Here is a 22,593-nt window from a genome sequence, read left to right on the forward strand (position 1 = left end):
CTGTAAAGAACAACCACAAAGTCGAGGAAGGCTCTGGACTTCTCACCTCACGAGTGACTACCAAGACGGTGATAATAACGTTTTATGATGCTGAAGGAAGGAGGACGTGCAACTGTACATCCGGCGGAGTTTTCGAGAAGAAACTGTAAAGAACAACCACAAAGTCGAGGAAGGCTCTGCACTTCTCACCCCACGAGTGACTACCAAGACGGTGATAGTAACGTTTTATGATGCTGAAGGAAGGAGGACGTGCAACTGTACATCCGGCGGAGATTTTGAGAAGCCATAAAGAAGAACAGCCTAGTAGAGGAAGGCTCTGCACTTCCAGCACACGAGTGACCACCGAGAGATAACGACCGAGAGACGCCATTGTGCGATAGATAATAAAGCACGACGGTGGGTGGTCCGGGCAGTCGGTCTGTGATATCAGGTGATACGGCATATCGCACGGGCGGCGTCCATTAGTGCGCTATGTCACCGCTAAAAGCGTCGCGGTCACAGAGCGGCGTATCGCATCGCACCATTCTCCAAGGTTACGTGCTCGGCATCCTGTATCTACGATGTTATCTCCGCTGCCCATTAATATCCAGATGTTGCGACACTGGCGGCCCTCCGCAGTGCCGTGCCGGGCAGTAGCCATCACGGGGAGGGGTGGGGGTAATCCATCTTGTCGGGAGGGATGTCCGAATGGGTGGAATGGACATTTATAGGAATCCATCAGATCACCGGCAAATAATACATTCACTGCTACTAAAAATTCTACTGCATCAAAATATCTGTATTATAAATTAATGCACTGATTAAACGAAACCAGAAAGTGGACAGCGCGAATAATTATTTTTAGATTAAACTAGCTGTTACCCGCGGCTTCGCCCGCTTTTCGTAAGCGTTACCCGTGTATGTGAACTTCTGGCTCAAGTAAATTATATTTCCAACGCCGATGCAGAGTTTGCTTTGTTGCCACGATCAAGAAAATCTGTATATGTTTATAGCCATTGTACACGTACATGTGTTTTATTGTAAAGTGGTCTAACACTCAAGCTTTAAGTTCAACCAGAAATTTATCTTCAAGACAAATATACATCATAACTTAGCGCCTTCAAATAGTGTTTGGCTATTAAATATTCGTAAGTGTCTCGTAATTGCAGTTTATAATGTGCAGGCGCTTTGAAAACTATTATCTTTGGCAATGCCACCTGGAGGCGAGTTACATCAATAGACATAGCATAGAAACCTTCTTCGTGGAAAAATACATATACATACAAATTTTCGTAATGATCAGTCAAATAGTTTACGATTCCATAAAGGACAAACACACAAACATTCATTTATATATATATATATATATATACTAGCGGGCCCGGCGCGCTTTGCTGCGCATTTCAATAATTTTTTGCAAAAGTTGCCCGCGGCTTCGCACGCAATTTCCCGTTGAAAACAGTACACTATATTCACTTATTCTTTTTCTATCACATTCTAAACATTGCTGAGATAATTGATAGTCGTTCCATCGTGAGCCTCTTGGGCGTATTATGAAGGTATGTACCATATTCCTGCCTCTATCTAGCTGTTACCCACGGCTTCGCACGCAAATCTTAAGAACCGAAGTCCTTATATTACTTAGTAAATTTTTTTTTTACTATAATAAATTTTAGATTAAATTAGTTATATCTCCGATGCCACGATTGAGCTTGCTTTGTTGTCTCGATGGAGAGAATATGTACACACGGAGTTTTGAGAACCATACTTCTGTCAAAAAAAACAACTAAGGTTGATTTTATAACATTCTTTATATTTGTAGCCAACGTAAGATAGTAATTATGATATCTGCATTACTCTTCTGATCAAGCATGAGCATGGTTTATATTAAATAAATATTGCAGTTAAAGGTGAATTTTTACGTCAAATTTGAATTGTATTATCTGGATAGTAAAGTCTATGTTTAACAGTGATTGCAAAAAACAGTTTAAACAAAATTTGTCGTTTCTCTTAAGCTTACTCTATGCTTTAAAACTATAAGTGTAATATATGTTTACAAAGAACAGCTGATTAAAAATTTGAAAAGACGTTAACATATGTTTGCTGCAATGCATTTCTTATGGGTATTTCTGTAACCAGTGGGGCGGAATCCTGAATCGGGAAAGGGATGGGCATAGCTTATAAACCTTCTCCGTGGAAAAATACATATACGTACAAATTTTCATCATGATCGGTCCAATAGTTCACGATTCCATAAAGGACAAACATACAAACATTCATTTTTATATATATAGATATATATATATATATATATAAATTGTTGTACAATTAAGAATGTGATGATATAATTAAAACATCTGACCAGTGTAACCACATTATTTCTTTCGACAAGAGACGACCATGGATGATAGATGACCCTTAAGAGGAAACAAAAACAGAGGGAGTGGTGAATCGATCAACAGAAGACAACTGGTGAAATTAACCGACTGGCAATTTAACCGACCAACTTAACAGAGAAGCTTTAAGTTTTGCGCCACCTTGGGATCGCGGTGGGAGTAAATGTTGTGGCAGAATTCACATTAGACATCGACATTTTGTTGGCAGGCCATTAAAGCATTTTATACAATAACGTGATATCTTACAGAATGGTTTCATTCTACAATGTTAATATGATTTGGGTGGCAATAAAATTAGTATTATTGAAAGTTGATACGTACATTTTACTTTTGGCTAACACGTTTATTACGAAACTTTTAATTAATTAATTAAGATATAAATAGTAATATAAATCTGTCCAGTTCAAAGGACTTAAATTCTAAAATTACTTGAATATTTTGTACTAAAACTAAACAATCACTTTCTTATTTACATAAAATGGTGAAATTATGTAAACTCTTTTTTCACTCTTTAGTTAACCTTTAACACGTAGCAGCTGCAGTGTAAACTTGTTTTATAGTCTCGCTGTGGTAACAGCAATGTATTACGAAACGCTGCAATCTTGTAGTTTGTGTACAGTCTGGAGGGACAATTAGGATGTCTGCACCAGCCTGCGATTCTGATGCTGCATGTGTAGCCATTTAATTGAAAGTTTGTTAGTGGTACTTGCACTTTTCCAAAAAAATCAAACTGGAGAACATATATTCTACGTTCCATTCGTTGAGTAACTTTGCAAATTTACTTTTGGAACAGTTGGTAAATAGATATTATTGACAATTGAAACAGTTGGTGGAGCGGTAGTATTGACTATTGAAACAGTTGGTGGAGTGGTAGTATTGACTGTAGGAACAGTCGGTAAAATGGTAGTGTTGGCTGTAGGAACAGTAAGTAAAATGGTAGTGTTGGCTGTAGGAACAGTAAGTAAAGTGGCAGTATTAAACACAATAATCACCACTGGCATTATGCAGTGGTAGTATTGACTATTGAAACAGTTGATGGAGTGGTAGTACCGATTCTAGGAAGAGTCGGTAAAGTGGTAGGTATTGACTATAGGAACAGTAAGTAAAATGGTAGTATTGACTATAGGAACAGTAAGTAAAGTGGTAGTATTGACTATTGAAACCGTTGATGGAGTGGTAGTACTGACTCTAGGAAGAATCGGTAAAGTGGTAGTATTGAGTAGAGGAATAGTAAGTAAAGTGGTAGTATTGACTAAAGGAACAGTCGGTATAGTGGTAGTATTGACTATAGGAACAGTAAGTAAAGTGGTAGTATTGAAACAGTTGGTGGAGTGGTAGTATTGACTATAGGAAGAGTCAGTAAAGTGGTAGTATTGAGTACAGGAATAGTAAGTAAAGTGGTAGTATTGACTAAAGGAACAGTCGGTATAGTGGTAGTATTGACTATAGGAACAGTAAGTAAAGTGGTAGTATTGAAACAGTTGGTGGAGTGGTAGTATTGACTATAGGAAGAGTCGGTATAGTGGTAGTATTGACTATAGGAACAGTAAGTAAAGTGGTAGTATTGACTATTGAAACCGTTGATGGAGTGGTAGTACTGACTCTAAGAAGAGTCGGTAAAGTGGTAGTATTGAGTAGAGGAATAGTAAGTAAAGTGGTAGTATTGACTAAAGGAACAGTCGGTATAGTGGTAGTATTGACTATAGGAACAGTAAGTAAAGTGGTAGTATTGAAACAGTTGGTGGAGTGGTAGTATTGACTATAGGAAGAGTCGGTATAGTGGTAGTATTGACTATAGGAACAGTAAGTAAAGTGGTAGTATTGAAACAGTTGGTGGAGTGGTAGTATTGACTAGAGGAACTGTAGGTATAGTGGTAGTATTGACTAAAGGAATTGTAAGTAAAGTGGTAGTATTAAACACAATAATCACCACTGGCATCATGCAGTGGTAGTATTGACAGAACGTTGCTGCTTTGCCGTGCTGCCGCTTAGCGGTGATGAGAGAACAAACGAGAGGCAGCCTCAGGCCAACACGATCGGATACCATGTTCAGAGGTGAGAACACAGTATCTGGTAACACTTCTTACTCATTCTTCTGCCAATAGGTGAGTAGCCAATGATGTGCTGATTTCCCTACTCATATATACGCGGCTGTTAAATAATAAGCAGGTGAAAACCAGTATCTAATACTATAATTTTAAAATCTCTTCAAACACTGACGAAGATGTTACCGAGAGACAATATTCTCGAGTTTAATTTGACACTTGTTTGTGATGGTTTTATTGGTTTTACTAGTGAAGCTTTAATACATTGTCCAACATGACAGCTCGGCTTTCCATCTACTGCAAACAAATCTACTCCCACTGTAGGAGAACCTCAAGTCTAGGATGTCACAGCCACTGGTGTGCTGTCAGAATCGCTATACTCAACAGCTGCTGTAGATCACATCAACCCTATAACAATTAGATACTATTTATTGGTTCAATGTTGCGGTAGATCTGCTGGTGACCAAGATTCATTTCTAGTGCAGTACCTTCTTGAGAAGATCCTGTTGAACTCCATATGACAAATGCAACTTCTGTAAACTCATAGTCTTTAAGTTAAGAAATACTCGTATAGTAAGAATGAGCCTCGACTGATGTGTAGGTGCTTGCCAGTCCTCTTCAGTTTAAATTCAAGAAGAATCTGAAATTATTCACTTTGTGACAAATAAGTTCTATCAGTTTTTCTCAACGAATAATACAAAAAGAATCAATCCCAACCCAAACCAAATTTTTGCCGTTTTGACTTAATTAATATGGAACACAAAGCAATCATTCTTACACCCCACAGATACTTCTTGGTAACAATGATCCTGCTTGATCGAGCCAGAATCTTGTCTTAATTCTTCATTCACTTTACACGTTTTTGTCTCCAAGAAATCCTTTCTGAAGCAAAATCGTCCCTGTAATATATACATTGTTAGCCACAAACCTAGGTATCTGAGGTGTTCTTTCAAGTAGCCTAAGTGCTTTAATACTGCTACATGCTGCAAAATACAATTTATGAAACAATTTTATCATGTACAAAAATAAAAAAAATATTTATGGAATGATTACTACACCCATTAGTTTGCTTTATCTAACGTTTCGTGAATTTAAGTGAATTATAACGAAAATTGCTGTCGAGTTAAAAATCTCCAACGTCAGATTAATTTTTATTACATCTGATAAGTGTTGTGATGGGAAACTAATCTGTAAAAGCCGATTACTTGAATATTTAAAATATTTAGGGACACGATGATTCGGCTGGTAGATAAGATAAACGTATTGCTTGCGGCTAATCTAAACTGAAGTAAGAAGTGTTTATCGATTTATCAATCAGACGCTTTTAAAATGTTATCGGAAAGAGAAATCACAAATTAAACCTCTAGTAATCAAGTACCGACTAAAATAATCGATTTAGCTATCTAATTGCCGAGATATAAGTAATTCGAATTCAAATCGTGGACATTAATCGATATTATTGAACAGTTGAATACTCTTAGCGAGTCGAGAGATAATGGACGTTAATCAAGCTATGGTGAGGGGTTGAGAGGGGAGGGATCGCGCGGCCGGCGAGCAGAGATAAGACAGATGGCCGCGTTGATAACGTTGCTACGCGACTATCTCCACCCCTTATCAGCTGATATTGGACTAAGCAGAGCTGCTGATCGTATCTCTCTGTACTCGTTTATTCAATCAACCCTCCCACCCCCTCTCTACCCTCGTTCCCTTTACACGTTTCCGTTTCTTTTCTCCTCTTGTAAAAGAATTTTCTGTACAGCCTACACAAGTTGTAACTGAATAATTCAAGTTCTATTATTACCACTACTAGGATTAACCTAATTTTTTCCACAATAGATATTAGCAAAACTTATCTAACAATGGAGGGGCTAGAAACACTTCATTTCTATCTATCTGTTTGTATCTCGAAAATGAACTGACCTATAGAATTTTCATTTTGTATGAAGCTACGAGTTCGATGATCGTGCATATCACTTGCTGAGGTTTAGCTGCGCATTAACGAACATTGGTTTAATGGGTAACAATGATGTCAACGAGAAATCGCAGAATAAATAAATTTGTAAACAAACTAAGTACAACCATACAACATTTTAATGTGACACCCGTAGGTAGACAAACTATCTGCAAGATACCATGAGAAAGATAACAACTGTCGACTTAAAATTTTATATATAACTTGAATTCTACATAGACGAAAATTAGTTCTACGATGGTATATATCTCACCGTGGGAATTGGCTGAGCGTCATTAAAACCTATCGCTCAGTATTCTGGCATAATTTCTCTTTTGTCAGCCGAGGGATATAAAAGCTTCTTTTTTGTATGTCTGCCCATCCGCAGGACATCTTAATATTTAAATGGGATATAGACTTGACATTTTGCATACAACCTCAGCGAAGATCGTTACGCGACATGAGTAGTGGCGTATGTATTGTATAAAATATATGAAACATTATTTGTTTGTCTGAAAAGGATGGTACAGTTAACTGCCGTAAAAGAAAATAATATATCGTATTAATTAATTAATGTCATTTACATTCTGTAAACGGTTGATCCATGATGAGTCGGAATCAATTTATGATTCTTCAAGTGAAATTTTGTAAAACGAAATGTTTTTTTTTCCATCGCTGAATATTATGAACCTTTATCGCTCTCTCGCGAGCTTCAAAATCCAAGTACCGGTTTTATGCTGCTTACAACTAACTACCTGTTAATCAGAATCCAGCATGAACAGTAATATTACTTCTTTCATAACTGCATCAAATCATAGTTCTATGGAGATAATTCTGTCTCTGCAATCTTGAATCGTTGCACCCATGAGTAACTTGAGTGACGTCTTTGAGAATAGATATCTGGAACCCTATGACATGAACAGCAAAATGTCCTGCAATGTAAAACAATATTGAAAAACTGAAACGCTAAATTATAAAACCTGGTAGATATCTTCTTCTTCATGAGCACTTGGATGAAAAATAACAAATGTAAAATGCACTGTTTTAGTTTTAGTTTGTACCGCTCCAGGACATTTTAAACTGGATACCAATACGAGTGTAGTCTAGAAGGATGAAAATTACATTTTTTTTAATCGCTCATAGAAGTCATTTTCATATCTGTAGCCTATCTATTGCTTCACGAGAAAATATTCCAGAATCCTGGTATATACATGCAATTATGTCTAACATGATCCGCGGATCTCTACGAACAGTTATTAATAATTTCTGCATGATTAAGTTATATTGAGTACACTTTTTTAAGAATCTTCCAAAGTCTTTTACGATGGATAACTTCTTTTTGGCAATACAGTAAATACTAATAGCTCTAACTCCCCAAATGGCATTTGCTTTCAGATTCTTCATTAATGAAGACAGTTATAGCTAATAAGAAGTTACGGCCTTCAAAATACGGTTTGTTTCAGGTTTTAATGACTTGTTGACAACTTACTGGGGTTATGAAATATTTAATTGTTGTCTTCAGATTCTTGCCTAGTCAGCGATCACGAAAACACCTATAGTATTTTACAGCATTTTTTATTGGACATTAAAAAGAAAATCCTGTTACGAAATACTGCATTAGTTGAAGCCATAAATATGAAATGGAATATTTGAAGAAAAGAAAAACATTTTCAAACTAAAATAAATAAACACATTTGAGGAACAAGATAGCAAGGAATAACAGTATGCACATTAAAAAAAAAATAATAATAATATTACTACTCACTAATGCAAAACCATTCCAATGGTTATGTTAAGAATTAACCAAATGTCCATCTAGTAGAAATTTTGGACGCTTTTAAACCAGTTTTGATTTTGATCTATCCCTCTCAGTCCTTGTCCCTCCTAAAACTACAACGCCAAATTATTAAGAGATAATTAAATTAAGTCACTATCCCGATATTTTGAAGCACAATATATTGCACTAACTAATGAATTATAATGATGCCATTAAAAGTATGGTTGTAATGTGTTTATGTTTAGATAGCGAGGTCGGAGACGTAACAATTTACACCAAATCAGGTCTTGAAAATTAAAGAATTAATGCCTCTAATTTAACTAGAAATTACATAATTTTTAAAAACATTATAGGTATTTAAGATACTATGTTTTAATAATTATTTCCTCGTTATTTACCACCCACTAATTGATATCATTAAATGCCACTCTAACAATTTACTTTAATTCCAATATTTGTGAAATTGTGTGCGCTTTTTTACTAACAGGTTGAAAAGTGCCAAAAAAAAAAAGAAACACCGACGTTAAGAACTGTCTGGGGCAAACAATATGAACTCAATTCGTCAAGGCTGTATCTACCGCCGCCAGAGCCACCCGCCCACGGCTAAGCTGCCCCGTCATACTTTTTACGTCCGAACTTTTCATACACAACTTATTACACTTTTAATGGAGTTGCGTTGCTTCCCGCGCTACGCCACAAATTAAGATCCAAGGGTAGATAGGTTAGGGGCAGATTTTTGTAATTTCGAGAGCTTTTTTCTTATCTGCCCGCGGCCTTATCGGACCACCCATCTGCCTGTGGGTGTCTTCTGGGGAGAGTCTGTTGCTAGATAAGGGCGTGGAACTTCTCAATGGAATAATCTTCCTTCACAACCGCCTCATTTTTGAAAACCACCGATTTTAATCATAACTACTAAAGAACGTTTAGTTTGCAAAATAAGATCCATTCACGTAAATTTAATAAAACCTAAACCCGAATAATTTACGTAAGTTTTCTAGAATGCTCTCAAGTGTTGTTCTATTTCTATACTATACCATAAGGTGTCGAGTGATAACGTGCCGATAACGTATCTGATACAACATATTGGTCAACAATTACAAGTTCTCGAGTAGCAAAGGTATTTAAATGTGCGTGTTTGTTCACAACAGAAATACTCGTATAATCTGTTATGTCTTCTACTGTAGCATTTTACAAATTAATTTCACTATGAGTCACTTGGGATAATAACAGACATTGCATATTCAATCCGCAAAGACCTTCGTTTCAAATTAAACTGTTATAATTGCATTCAACAATTGTTTGAAGTAAATATTTATTTTTGTTTCAAGATTGCAGCACATAAGGTTGTGTACGAGATTGGCGACTACAACTAGGATTATGAAGAGTAATAATTTTTAAATTTTGGAAAATGGAATCATAATGTGATTGGTCGAAATTTGTTGTTTACGTCATTGGTGTAATAATAATAATTACATATAATAATATAAAGTTCGTTTTACTTTTCTTAGGAACTTGAAATTTCTAACAGTAATGCTATCTGAGAGAGTGCACCTCATTGATACATATTTATTAACTTTTTCAAACCTCTGAACGTTTTGTAATTCTATTCCCCTCGATTATCTCGCAACCTTGAAGCTCGTAGTGTTCGAACCGCTCACATTTAAATAATTGCGAGCTCGCTGTATGAGGAACGGCCGTTATATGTACGACCCTCATTTGATAAATTGGCGGCGATCAGGCCCGCGATAAGGTGACACGGCGAGATCTTATCTAGATTAATAGATACTTGATGATTATGAATGATGATAAACTCGTTGTACAGCTCTAACCATACGCTTCTCTCGACAGGTTATCTTAGGATCTAAATTGCGATCAGTGCTCTTTAACCGGCCGATCGCCAGGCCAGTCACGACCCCCCCCCCCTCACCCCCCTCACCACCCCTCAACTTGTCGGGTCTCGTTTTTCAAATGTGTACCTATTCAATTACGGCCAAGTTGTCGGTACTGTATGATTTATGTTATTGCGATACCGCGATATGCGACTCGCGTGCATTACATATACAATCACTTTGTCCCGCCGAAGTCGTCCTTAGGAATATTGACTTTATAATTGTGCTGGCATGTGGGAATTTAGCGATCACTTTTATCGTCAAACTTAGACAGGCTCACGTTCAAATCTTGCCAATTAAAAAATAAAATTTACATCTCAGTGAATCTTTAAAAATTCAAATTATCCGAGACTTCATTATATTCATACTTTATTATTGTATTGAACAATCCACGGACTGGAGGGTAAATTTAATGTTATCCAAAATTTCAATTAGAAATGATCAAATTATCCAAGTTACTTACTTATTTTTTGTTTTTTAATATTTGAATTCTGTTATCTGATCCATAAAAAATGTTTTGTATTGTATTTTAAAAACTAAAATAGAAACAAGAGCTGATCTGCAATGATTGCGACGCCCGAAAAACCACCCTCGAGATAATGGCCTAAATTTTACGTAAAAAATCACAAGTTTTGAGTAGAATAACGGAATCTAACTATTACTTTTTTGCTGTAAAATATGAGACAAAACAAATCAAATATTACAACAAATAAGTTTACAACGTACAGGACAGAATTTAATCAAAATATTTAATCAAAAAGCTATGGAGAACTAATTATTTTGTCTATTCATCGATTTAAAAACGCTAATTTTAATCATTGTAATTTGACAATAATGTTTTTAATAATTGAACACAAACAAACGTCCATACATTTTTTGTATTATTGCCAATGATAGTATTTGGACATGTTTGATTGTTTAACAGTTTCATACTTAATAATGACTATATGTGGATTATTACTCTCAAGGGCTCAAGTGAACCGCAACTCTGCTCCTCCAGTAACCTTTAAGATGCAGGTTTGTCACTAACGCTATTGAAAAGATTCGTTTATAGTTTTCTATTTTCTATTATTAGTTTATTATTCTAAGAATTCTATTATGCAAACAGTATTAAAGACCAATAGTTGAATATAAAGTTTGAAATGTTACAATTTGTAAAAAATGAATATACAATTTAATATGTAAAAATTCGAAATTTGAAAATAGCCATTTTACGTACCTAATATTTTCTTTTACTTTCACGCACAAATAATGTACAGTTATCAGTGATGTCAAAGATTTAAGTTCGAATTAGATTTGGATGCAATGCATTCATAACAGATCTACTGGCAATATGTGTCAGGACATTTATATTTTGAATATCACTTTTGCGTACAATTCTACAAAAGAATTATTAATTTTACAATACTTGTTTACATTTTCTTTTCGTAGTTAGATCACAAGGTGGGCAGATTACAATGTAGCAACACCTCCATACACGCCAGGCAGCACCAGGCCCGGTCTAGTGTATAAAATCCATTTAGTCGGAAAAGTGAACAAAACGTTTGCATTAGTTTATCTAAATTGGATCCGAGGTATTACGGGAGATAAATACTAGTAATTTATAAATGAGACGGAAGATAAGACGGGACTGTAAAAGTAAAAGAAGAGACGGCAAGCTCTCGGCCGGCGGGGCGTAGATGACAAGCGAGATAACTGCTGTTAAAGATAACAGAAACGACATCCAACTTTAAAAATCTACCCATGAAATCTTAATTTGAAAAGTTGGGGAGGAAACAGGGCGGGAGTGGTCCAGCCGCGGCGCGGCGCGGCGTGACGTCACTATCTGGCGACTTCATTAAAAACGGAGATATGGTGCCGGATATGGTGAGCTTGTGGCTTTACTGAGTTAGGGCTAAGTTCAACATTTGCTCGTTTACATCTAAGAAAAATTAAAAGTGAGGGAGAAAAGTCATTTATAATCTCGCATTTCAGGACTGTTTCAGTCACTCTGATCTGAGACATATCACTTTACCACGGTATATGGTGTCGTAATAGGCCAAAATATCATTTGCATTTTTGCATAGTAGTTAAAATATTAATTTCCGATGATGTAATAAATAAGATGGTGCACACACAATATTTGGTCTTATCCGAGTCCTTTAACTACTATAACGTTTTACATAGCCGTATTTCATTATTGTCACTGATATCCAAGTTTTTATTATATACAGGTAGTTTAATTCATTTAATACATGTTTATAAGGGTTTGCAAAATTTACCTTTGTAATAAAATAACTATAAACCTAGTGTAAACTACGTATTTGTAATTAGGTTGTTTAACAAACTGACAACACAATCATATATAAATCCTGCCGTTTAATGTTATTGTTTGCCGTAGCGAAAGCAACCTTCCATCCCTCCTTGTTAACATAAGGTAACGAACTACATCAACCTTTTACTAAACGGCATCATTTCAACACAGTTTGAAATAACGGCACAAGACAGCAAAGGCTGTAAAAACCCTCATGCTCCGCATAATTCTGTAGTAAATTTGATAGCCTTGCGAAACAGCGTATAGTGTTTTACAGTTAATAAATCAGAAGGTGAATGGCGTAGCAGACCGTTTTCTCTGGTAGTGAAAACTGTTCGCAATGAAGTCGTTTCAATACAGTAACCCTTCAAGTACCAATAAAATAAGCGCCATCGTCACTGTGCAGTACGTCATGCAATTTACGTTATATACTGTTTACCTCGGCCTGAAACAAAAGACGCCCCAGAGTTCCGTGCAGAAACCGCCCTCTGACAGTCGCACAAAGCCGTATTTCACTCGGCGGCACTTTACGATAGAGCTGTGAGACGCCGGGCTCGGTGAGATGCGACCATTAATAATTCATTGGTTTATTGCCGTGCACTTATTAATATTATAAAACAAACTGGCCGTAAAGCGAGGCGGTTCCGTTGTAAATCTGTTGTCGATGCCGTAAAACAGCTGTAATTATAGGGGGATAAATCAGCTGGTAATGGATACAGCACGACCTGGTGGTTGATCCGGGAAACACGTCGCCTTCGCGTTGCAGAGCACAGGGGTGCCCCCGTAGTGATGTGGGAATCGAATACTTAAAAGAATCGAATATACTGCTCACCCTTGTATTCGAATACTTTATCTGCGTTGAATATTTCTAACAGACAAGTCTAGTCTTGTCTTACTTCCTTCCCGTAATCCATTTTCTTGATTATTTGGGATTGTTCTGCCAAAAAAGTGGGAATCTCTTTTGCCTTTATGTGCCTCCTGCAAACAATGTCATACCCTTAATTAATTTATGAACTTCAGGAAAAATATATTTGTTTACTTGCTACTTTAGTCCCAACTGAAGATTCTTATCTACTGCAGGTTTTGTCACAAATGATGGAATCCAAACACCTCAATCATAATTATTTTGTTTGTACAGAACAACATGAAATAAATATTCATTTTTGCCATTATTGTTTACAAATATATTTATTAATTGAATATTTGTACAATTATACATTTTATCAAGTTAGAATATTTACATATGAGAACATATATATAAATATATATATAAAATTAATTAGTTTGTATTAACTATATATGTACAAGCTTCTAGCACCTCGACCTATGGCAGCGCTATACTTGTACAAAAAACTCCACTTAGAAGCGTTGGTGATCATTTGTACTGGAGGTCTAGGAGACGGCTACGTCGAAGAAGCAATCTCCATAGCAACGAGACGACGAAGGAAAGGAGATGTTTACAGTTTCGTGCGAGAACCGCCGCCACAGCAACTGCCACAGTAACGTTCCTGGTTCCTGTACCATCCAATGATTGACAACGATCGGTTTGCTCGGACATCGTGATCGCACAGAGATAACGCTTGGCGACGATCTCAAAACACGATCATGGAAAAGGTCTTTTGAGATAATCTGAATTGCCCAGGGAGGGAAGGATGTTAAGTTAGAATCAAGAAAAACGACAGAAGAGGTCTCATCCACTGGAGAAATTCCAGAACTGGAGTCAAGACGTCCTTGTGAATGTACATCATAAAGATTCACTCTCGATAGTGATTGATAAGGAACTGGTTTTATGGGAAGCGGATTGTAAAACGTCTGCATTCCTGCGGTTGATGATGACAGTTCGCGCAGAGGGTAACATAGTAGTGGAGGCACTACGATACACACGTCGCTACAGAACACATTAAGAGCATAAATAATGCAGAAACCACAATACCTACTTCTGGTGTCATGTGTAATCTCGGAAAATAATGATTCCTACTAGGTAAATGTACAGATTCATCTCGTAGTTATGGTATTTGAATTGATAACCTAAGAATTGTAGCTTGAAGGAAAAAGGATTTTCCCGGACATTTGCCATCGTTCAGTGGTACAAAAAAAGTAGTACTAGGTTTCGAGATCTACAATATGATCTCTTCTCCAGGTTAATAACTAACCTAAACACATAATTACAAACTAGGTTAAAATAAACAAATCATACCAGAGCGTTGTGTCACGCATAAGTCAGGAATCACAACTACCGTGTTGTGTGTCAACTTTACTACCTATAAAACAGGCACTTAATAAAAAACAATACACCCAACACTAATTAGGTCACACAATAGGCCTGCATTTGCCGACCAACCACCTACGTGGCAAAATGTCCGGAAAAAATACTGTTTCCTTCACAATCGTTCCATCGTCAAAAAACAAACTGCAAACAAAGAATTGTAGCATATAAATAACAATTTACTGTTGGGGTTTTGTACTAAAACAGCGTAGTGTTCCAAAAACCAGGTGTATATTTTCCTACTGAATCCTTTACAGTTTGTAGAATATTATCTTTTGTACGCAAACAAAAGAATTCACAATTATGTGTAAACAAATAAACCAAGTGTAAACAAAAAATAAAGCATTCAATAAAAGGATTTTTATTTATTCGTTATAATAGTTTTAAAGAAATAATTAGAGGACTGATTTTAAGAGATCACATGGTTCACAATTATTGATACACACATCATACACAGGAAGGGGTTCTTGAAACAGACTAAGTTATTGCGTATTTTTCTTTTTATTTACTGATAAATCCTGCAAAAACCAGACTTTAAAAATGCACCGAAACAAAAGCAAATATTTAATACACAAATAATTGTGTATTGCCAATAAACTAACAGATTGATAGCCACACTATGTGTTGTAAAAATGTATGTGTACTACGTTATTAAAAGAATAAAATATACGAATAAAATATGTTATGTATGATTTATTTTTTTTTAATAGAACTAAATGATGAAAACTAAAAATATGCTCGATACATTTTTACATACGCTAAGGAATTATTCTCTGGTTTGCAGTTATCGGAGTTTTGGATAATCCTAAGTACATTATAAGATTATACAATGTTTAAATACTACTGTAGTATTAAAACTTAGTTTCCGTTAGGAATCAATTGTAATAAATTCTAAGGCTATAAATAGATAGTGTTAACTCTCACTGTAGACACATATGTGGGTGCGTGATGCCACACAGTTTTAGATATGAATTACTATCCGGAAAGCAAGTTTATAATGCGGTCCCCCTTATCCGGAATTTCGATCATCCGAAATAGGCTTGGTCCCATCAACTTGGAGAATCGCGTCCCCCAATAAATTTGATTTTCGTTCCTTTAATTTGATCTTTATTCAATTTGTATATGTTATTGAAATCTCTGACCACTCTAATCTTCAAGGTATTCAAAAATCTCCAGACTTCTCGGCAATGTAACTATCCAATTACACATGTGTGTTTAGACATTGTACGATATGAAAGCAAGAGTTGTAGGTCTAAATTTACTTAAGTCCGAACTTGTAATGTACATAATTGAATAAAATTTTATACTGCCTTTTGTTTAGGAGTACACAAAAGGCGACCAAGGCACTCACGTTGGATGAAGAAATGAACTTATCCCGACGTCCACTTAGTGATGGGAGAATCGGATCTCTCACTTGCCGGGTGAATGTGCTACCATTACACCACAGATGCGCTTACTTTTTTGCGATTCAATTATTTTGTATTTGGCCGTATCTGTCACATATGCGTTTAAAAAAGCAAAACTAACATATGATTGGAAGACCAAAACACCTGTCAAACGACTTTTATTTACGTTAAATTGTATAAATGGCAATAGCCTTATTTAATTTCAATAAACATTGAATCACAAAAAGTACTCGCTCCGCCGGGAGTGTATATATATACATATAAAATTAACACAAAATATTAATTTTACAGAGGTGTAATGGTAGCAAATTCACCCGGCAAGTGAGAGATCCGGGTTCGACTCCTGGCGGAGCGAGTACTTTTTGTGATTCAATGTTTATTTAAATTATATATATATACTATATATATTCATCTTAAACCCTCCAATGAATATTTGTATATGAACAGGAATACAGCTCTTGAATATTTTATTTGAATTAAGCGAATGAATTTAAATAATTCCAAACAATGAATACTGTATGTTTGAATTCGATTCTTCCATATACATTGTATTAATTTCAGAAGTATTCGAATTCATTTTGACGTATTCGAATATGTGAATACCGAGCTGTATTCGAATACTATTCGATTCTGTATTCGATTCTCCCATCACTAGGTGGACGTCGGGATAAGTTCATCTCTTCATCCAACGTGAGTGCCTTGGTCGCCTTTTGTGTACTCCTAAACAAAAGGCAGTATAAATTTATTCAATTATGTACATTACAAGTTCGGACTTAAATAAATTTAGACCTACAACTCTTGCTTTCATATCGTACAATGTCTAAACACACATGTGTAATTGGATAGTTACATTGCCGAGAAGTCTGGAGATTTTTTGAATACCTTGAAGATTAGAGTGGTCAGAGATTTCAATAACATATAAAAATTGAATAAAGATCAAATTTAAAGGAACGAAATCAAATTTATTGGGGACGCGACTCTCCCAAGTTGATGGGACCAAGCCTATTTCGGATGATCGAAATTCCGGATAAGGGGGACCGCATTATAAACTTGCTTCCGGATAGTATTCATATCTAAAACTGTGTGGCATCACGCACCCACATATGTGTCTACAGTGAGAGTTAACACTATCTATTTATAGCCTTAGAATTTATTACAATTGATTCCTAACGGAAACTAAGTTAATACTACAGTAGTATTTAAACATTGTATAATCTTATAATGTACTTAGGATTATCCAAAACTTCGGATAACTGCAAACCAGAGAATAATTCCTTAGCGTATGTAAAATGTATCGAGCATATTTTTAGTTTTCATCATTTAGTTCTATTAAAAAAATAAATCATACATAACAATGTTTTATTCGTATATTTTATTCTTTTAATAACGTAGTACACATACATTTTTACAACACATAGTGTGGCTATCAATCTGTTAGTTTATTGGCAATACACAATTATTTGTGTATTAAATATTTGCTTTTGTTTCGGTGCATTTTAAGTCTGGTTTTTGCAGGATGTATCAGTAAATAAAAAGAAAAATACGCAATAACTTAGTCTGTTTCAAGAACCCCTTCCTGTGTATGATGTGTGTATCAATAATTGTGAACCATGTGATCTCTAAAAATCAGTCCTCTATTATTCTTTAAAACTATTTTAACGAATAAATAAAAATCCTTTTATTTAATGCTTTATTTTTTGTTTACACTTGGTTATTTGTTTACACATAATTGTGAATTCTTTTGTTGCGTACAAAGATAATATTCTACAAACTGTAAAGGATTCAGTAGGAAAAGATACACCTGGTTTTTGGAATACTACGCTGTTTTAGTACAAAACCCCAACAGTAATTGTTATGTATATGCTACAATTCTTTGTTTGAAGTTTATTTTTGACGATGGAACGATTGTGAAGGAAACAGTATTTTTTCCGGACATTTGCCACGTAGGTGGTTGGTCGGCAAATGCAGGCCTACTGTGTGACCTAATTAGTGTTGGGTGTATTGTTTTTTATTAAGTGCCTGTTTTATAGGTAGTAAAGTTGACACACAACACGGTAGTTGTGATTCCTGACTTATGCGTGACACAACGCTCTGGTATGATTTGTTTATTTTAACCTAGTTTGTAATTATGTGTTAGGTTAGTTATTTACCTGTAGAAGAGATCAGATTTCAGATCTCGAGAAAAGTAGTGTTACTGCTTTTTTTTGTATCACTAAACGATGGTAATGTCCGGGAAAATCCTTTTTCCTTCAGGTTACAATTCTTAGGTTATCAATTCAAATACCACAACTAAGTGTAATGAATCTGTAAATTTACCAAGTAGGAAACATTATTTTCCGAGATTACTCATGACACCAGAAGTAGGTATTGTGGTTTCTGCATTATTTATGCTCTTAATGTGTTCTGTAGCGACCTGTGTATCGTATTGCCTCCACTACTATGTTACCCTCTGCGCGAACTGTCATCATCAACCGCAGGAATGCAGACGTTTTACAATCCGCTTCCATAAAACCAGTTCCTTATCAATCACTATCGAGAGTGAATCTTTATGATGTACATTCACAAGGACGTCTTGACTCCAGTTCTGGAATTTCTCCAGTGGATGAGACCTCTTCTGTCGTCTTTCTTGATTCTAACTTAACATCCTTCCCTCCCTGGGCAATTCAGATTATCTCAAAAGACCTTTTCCATGATCGTTTTGAGATCGTCGCCAAGCGTTATCTCTGTGCGATCACGATGTCCGAGCAAACCGATCGTTGTCAATCATTGGATGGTACAGGAACCAGGAACATTACTGTGGCAGTTGCTGTGGCGGCGGTTCTCGCACGAAACTGTAAACATCTCCTCTCCTTCGTCGTCTCGTTGCTATGGAGATTGCTTCTTCGACGTAGCCGTCTCCCAGACCTCCAGTACAAATGATCACCAACGCTTCTAAGTGGAGTTTCTTGTACAAGTATAGCGCTGCCATAGGTTGAGGTGCTAGAAGCTTCTAAGGTCGGCAAACAGGTTTATGTTTCAACTAAGAAGAGATGTTGGATAATCATTTGATAGAAAGATCTTGGAAGCTATGATTCTGGAGCACTGATTCTGATGGTGTATTATTTACGTCCAATTTGGTTTTAATACGTCAGCCATTACATCCTTGTTCTAGCAGATTTGCCTGTTCCTCTGGGGTGGGATTTGTTACCTCGTAAGTAGTGGATACGGTTCCAGCATATCATTTTTTGATAGTTTAGAAAATATATGTGAACATTCATAAAAAAGTGACATATAAACAGATTGAATTATTTAACCTCTTCATTGCTTTAAGTTGATTCTTGAGTTGGTTCTTTTGGAACAGCCAGGTTAAGGCTAATAAGGAGTCCATTTATAACAATACCTATTATTCTAAATGTATAGTTGTTCAATAAAACTAATTATGTGAACTTGTGTATTTCAAGTACCCCAAACGTTGCACCCCTTCCCCTCCTCGGATTAATTATTAACATAAATATTTCAACTAATATCCACGGAAGGATCGTAATGAGACTAAAAATCAGGATTTTTGTGATTGATGAGAATTTTAACTTCCGACCTTAAATTGCTTATTGGAGAAGGGGGAGGAGATCAAACTTTTAATGTAAATCCAAATTAAATAAAATGTAAATTTAATCAAGTTTAATATTTTTGTGATACATAAATTATTAACACAGTTAGTTTGCTAACCAAAGTATGGATTTTATAATATTTTTAAGTTAAATTTTTGACTGCCAACCATTTTGTTTTTGACTTCTCTCGACATTAAAATATGTTAATATACCCCTCCATTCTCCATTTAGTTAGCCTAAATTAAATATGATTCTGTTAAAACACGTTCTGTAGTTTATCATCACAGCTTTACTGTAATAAGTTAATTGTTAAATTGATTTTTAATTATATTTTGGCAAAACTTTCATCATTTCCGAACTAACGTAAATGTTACTTATCTAAAATAGAGAATATTGCTTAGATCGATGGTCAGTTTTGGCGTAGAAATAAAGTAATATCAAGTTTTAGTAATTGTATTTTATTTACAGCCAACGCCCGCGCTACAATTCAAACGACAAAGTGTCATTTCAGAAAATTTCATCATCTCAACTTCTCTCTTACAACGGATTTTCGCAGAAGCCTGATGTCAAATGTCTCTGAGATGCCATTATATCGGAGATCCTCAAATTGAATTTCCATCACCTAGCTGTCTGGAACTGTCCAAAGAAAAATGGAGATCTCAGGTTTAGCCGAGCTGGAGAAATTCAAAGTAGGTGTCTGTCTGTCAGAGAAAGTTGATTGTTGGTGCTATCGAGGCAGCAGTGGCGTCGGCGATCAGCGGTGTGGAAAAACGATAGTCCAGAGTACAAGGTGGCAGTGGCTGATATCTTTGCTGCGTCCCCGGCCTGCTGTCCTGATACCCGCTCATTCCGCTCTGTGTTTACTCGTAGCAGAGATATTTCTGATATTTCTGTGGAACTGAATTTCACAATCTCAAAAACGTCTTTGATATAAAATATAGGGTAAGCGGTATTACTGTTTTGCGTGGAAGAATATTATTATCCAAATCCATCTTATCATTATTGAAATGAATATTACCTAAGAGTTTAAAATGGTCATTTTTTATTGCCAATGCGTAATAAAGAATAACTATTCTTTCATATCGCATATTAATAATTTAAAACCGTTACCACTGTCTAAAAAGATAAATATTGTTTTGTAAAACGAAATATAGCAATAAAATATATTATAAAAACATATCTCAAAATATCATACAGTTTTTTTAACTATTACATTTTAGTACTATTATGAGTTTTTAATATTTGAAAACTATTATGATTAGAAGTTACTAATAATATCATAATATAAACATATAGACAAATAAAAAATCAAGGAATAAATATTGTATTCCTTGTGATTTAATATCATTATCTATAAAATTAATTTCGTTGTAAAAGACGTATTTTATAAACACAATGTTAACCCTTTTTATTAAACGGTATTTATGAAAAGCATCGTATTGTTGTTTAGTAATGAAATATGGCTATAAGTGAGGATTACCTAATTGACAAAAAAATTCTGTATTAAGGTTTAACACATCGGGAACTAAATATATTTTCTCTCTTGCAATTTGTAAATATTGTAAGAGACAAACAGAGCACCATAACATTTTATAAGATGTGATTGTAATAAATATGAAATTTCTGAAAACCATTGTACTTTATGGTATATATATTGTTCGATACTGCAACACTGTTATAATTGGGGATACTCCATTCAGAACAAATGTATATATACTACTAAAGTGTAACGAATCAAAAACTAAGTATTTTCTCTATTTCGACTTTAAGCGAAATTATATCGCTTTCAAACCCATATCATCTTTTATCCCATGTCATCATAAATATAAACCTGTATTATTAGTAAAACTAATAAATCTGACGTTTATGGTTCTAATTGACATAAAAAAACTTGAAACTTAAACTTGGGAATATTTTATTACCGTAAAACTTTAGATGTATATGATTTAACAAGATTAAATAAGTTTACAGTATAAAAAATGAGTTTATTGAATATCGTAAATTTTTATAAATACAATTAACATTTGATTTGTTGAGTGACACGAATTGAGCAGGTTGTTTAAACATAAGCAATATAGTGATTTTCTTTTTTCAAATTAATGTATATGGATTTTATATCTGGGTTTCTTTGTTATAGCAGGATTATATTTGTTGCGCCTATTTTAGTGTAATTATGTATTATATATTTTGCACTCGTACTCGTTATCAATGTAGAGATAATCTTATTTAAAAATGAATTTTTAATGCAAAAAATTTTAATCCTACAGATAATAACTTTTATTACGCTTCTTTCCAAATTTATTTTAGCAATTTTCTCATTGCCTTTTTAGTTACTAATAAGAACAATTTAAAAATGTTCGATAACGTTCAGCAAAAACCTTGGAGTGATATGTACCATAATCGAACTCGGTGTTGCCTATATTTTCCATCCCTTTAATTTTAGGCTTCGCTAACGCTCAGCTAGTAAGCTTGAATTTTATTACAAAATGTTGAGTACTTTGCACATTTTATGATCCAAACGAAACAGAGATGTTCTTTTATATAATACCAACTGATGTTTGCTCACTGTTTATTTTGCACTTTTCCTTGTGGAGAAGAGTCCATGAGCTGTTGCAAGTAAGGATATATTAAGGGTCCCCCAAGAGCCACCCATATTTAAGGCGGATAAGAGATGGAGGGAAGCGAAGGTCAATCAGTCAGGGATATTTACCCTCACTATCTGCTGGACACAGGCGAGATCGCTCCCACTCCTGGATTAATCACCGTCTCCAACTTTGTTTGAGTATCCCTTCTGCTTGTTGTAGCCGTTCTTGTTTACACAGTTTGGGTCGTGGACGTTCCTTCAAATACAGTGAGTGGCCCTCGTCACTTTTATTTCGTCGATAAAGTATTTTAAAAGGGGCAAAAAACCAAACATGTCACTCGTGGGGCTGGAGAAATTTCATCTCTGTCTATCCGGACAATATCTCGAAAACGAGCTGACCTTTAAATTTAAAATTGTACA

Source organism: Homalodisca vitripennis, chromosome 6 (assembly GCF_021130785.1).
Source record: "Homalodisca vitripennis isolate AUS2020 chromosome 6, UT_GWSS_2.1, whole genome shotgun sequence".
Classification (NCBI taxonomy): Eukaryota; Metazoa; Arthropoda; class Insecta; order Hemiptera; family Cicadellidae; genus Homalodisca; species Homalodisca vitripennis.